The following is a 2,925-nucleotide window of genomic DNA, read 5'->3' as shown; positions in this document are numbered from 1 at the left end:
GGAGACTCCTTCCATCCGAATAGCAGCGATTAGATCCTCGAACCGTTCCAGATGGTCCATAGGATGCTCGTGCGGTAACCCAGAGTAGGGTATCTGCGACACGAGTATGTAGTATTGAGGCTTCAGCTCGAAATTCTGCTTCTGGATATCCGGAAGTCGAATAGCTGATCTGTTGGAATAGTACTCATCTGGGCGATTGTAGTCGGCCAGTGGTTTCGATCGAGCGTCCTCATCTACAGGTTGAGCAGCTCCTGTAGCATTAGCATCAGGGATTACAGTCCCCTGAGCGTCTATTTTCTGACCTGTTGGATTACGCTGATGACCGTCCTGGTCATACAGGTTTCCATTCTCGTCCTGTGATAGAATAATAATGTTTACCATTTTTTACGACACAGTTTCGTACTCTGATTCATACTCTGCTCCACAATGGCATGCGCCAATGAAGCCAAGTTCTTTCCCGTAATTCATAGAATTAATAACCTTTCTCTTAGGTCGGATGGGTCTTAGTGGATGTTGGGGTCTATCAGCGTCAGACACAATTTATTTTTGTTTATGTCACATACGGCTCCTACTGTAGCTAGGAAATATCTTCCAAGCAGAAGTGAAGAGTTCCAGTTAAGCTCGATGTCTAGGACATGAAAATCTACCGGGACAAGGGCATTACCAATCTGTACCTCCAGATCTCTTATGATACCTCCTGATCGTTTTTCTGAAAGATCCACGAAGGTGAAGGATTCTGTTGAAGGCTCGATGGCCAAACCAAGCTGGTCTGCCATGATCCTAGGGAGGATACTAACTGATGCTCTTGTGTCACACATTGAATGGGGAAATTCAACACCCTTGACTACGCATGGTATTGCAAACTTCCCAGGATTACTCTTCTTCGTCAATGTGATCCTGTGTTTCATCTTCTCTCTGACTTGATGAAACATTCTCCTAATGTCCTCCTCAGGTACCCTTATTTCTTTTAAGAACATCCACAACCGGTGTGTGAAGTAAGCTTCATCAAAAGCTTTTTCGATTGGGATTCTGAGGATTCTTTTAGTGAAACCATCCATCTCCTTCTCGTTAGCTTCCCTCTTGAGGTTCTTAGGAATTTTCTCCTTTCTTTTCCTTAACCTTCTCCCTTCAGTTTCTTGTTCTTCTTGAACTGGTTCTGGTGAACTATTTAAAGGGTTGGGTTTTGGTTCGGGTGGGCTAGCTAATGGTTTAGGTGGTGGTCTGAGTGCGTTGATATAATCATTATCGATTGAGGGTAACCGCACTCGGTATGTCAGAGGTGCTTGTCGATCGATGGGAGGTGTGTTGTGACGATCGACGTCGGACTCACTCTGTCGATCGATGGTTGGCTCAACCGGTCGATCAATTTTGTCATAGAAAGGGGAGGGTGGGTGAGGATGCTTAGCTGGGAATTCCTCATGACTTAGAATTCCAACTGCATTACATTCAGTCGATTTAGCGGACGACATCGATTGATGACTGGAGTAATCCGTCCATCGATCTTCGTCATGGTCTGTCGATCGATGCGAGTTCATCGACATCGGTCGACACTATTGGGATCCGCCGAGACTCATGGAGCTTTCGATTTCGAAGTCTCCTTCCTCAAGCTTTTCATTTCTCACCACTTGCCAGAAATCATCATCTATGATGGCATTTACGTGGTGTTTTCCTTTGTCGGCTCCTGCCTCTCTAGCGAAAGCTTCTTGCCTCTTTATAGTCTCGCCCGTCTGAATTACTTGCGTTTCAAGTTTTCTCACCTGAGTCCCTAAGGTCTCGATTTTGGTGTTCAGATTGTTGTAGGCGGAGTCTATTTTACCGTTGAAATCCACGGTGATTTGTTGTTGTCCCAACAGTACTCGATCAAGCATCTCTTCGATCTTGCTTTCCTGAGTCTGGGGTGGTGGATTCTGGTAGTAGGAGTTCGAGTAGCTTTTGCTGTTGTTGAAGGGTTTTTGAAATTGTGAACTCTAGTTACTTCTTTGACCATTTCCAAAGAAGTTTCTGTTTCCACCCTTGTTTCCAAATTTTTGGAATCTGGTACCTCCGATGTAGTTCACATTTTCTTCTCCTTCCGTATCTTCTACTTCTCTTTCAGCTGAAGAGACTTGCTTCCTAAGATGCTCGTGCACCACATCTAACTTAGCTCTTACTTCGTCCATCTGTTCCTTCCCGATAGAGGCTACAGACTCCTTCCGTTCAGAGTCAGTGTTTTTGGTGCTGCTGCTGTTAGCAAAGTTTTCGATAAGTCTCACAGCTTCCAACGGATTCCGAGTAGTGAAGTTTCCTTCACTCGCCATATCAAGAGCCATTTGATACTGTAAGGCGAGACCTCGGAAGAAAGTGCTTAGAAGCTGCACTTTGTTAAATCCGTGGTGTGGACAGTCTCGCTGGAAGAACCTAAATCTAATCCACGCATCTTTGAAGGACTCTCCAGCCTCCTGCGAGAATGTGGAAATTTTGTTCCGAAGTTCTTCAGCGCGCGCCTCATCAAAGAAGTTTCGTAAGAAAGCATTCTTGATGTCGGCCCAGGATGTTAAAGATCCTGTGGGATGCTGCCTAAGCCAGTGCATCGCTTCTCCATTCAGCGTGTATCTGAAGAGCTTGCACAGCAGGTAATCTTCGGGGACTCCTTCCATCCGAATAGCAGCGATTAGATCCTCAAACCGTTCCAGATGGTCCATAGGATGCTCGTGCGGTAACCCAGAGTAGGGTATCTTCGACACGAGAGTGTAGTATTGAGGCTTCAGCTCGAAATTCTGCTTCTGGATCTCCGGAAGTCGAATAGCTGATCTGTTGGAATAGTACTCATATGGGCGATTGTAGTCGGCCAGTGGTTTCGATCGAGCGTCCTCATCTACAGGTTTAGTAGCTCCTGTAGCATTAGCATCAGGGATTACAGTCCCTTGAGCATCTATTTTCTGACTT

The 2,925-nt window shown here is 45.7% G+C and overlaps 1 non-coding gene across 1 annotated transcript; it reads left to right on the top strand.

The window, feature by feature from the left end:
* Positions 1–2,364: 2,364 nt before the first annotated feature.
* LOC125604773 lies at positions 2,365–2,470 on the top strand. The gene has a single exon (XR_007336431.1). It is a non-coding gene; the product is annotated as a small nucleolar RNA R71 (small nucleolar RNA).
* The last annotated feature ends 455 nt before the right edge of the window (positions 2,471–2,925 follow it).

The sequence above is a fragment of the Brassica napus genome, unplaced genomic scaffold, assembly GCF_020379485.1.
Source record: "Brassica napus cultivar Da-Ae unplaced genomic scaffold, Da-Ae ScsIHWf_621;HRSCAF=917, whole genome shotgun sequence".
Taxonomy (NCBI): domain Eukaryota; kingdom Viridiplantae; phylum Streptophyta; class Magnoliopsida; order Brassicales; family Brassicaceae; genus Brassica; species Brassica napus.
Note: the sequence above shows the minus strand (reverse complement) of the source record. Positions and strands in the feature narration are given on the sequence as shown.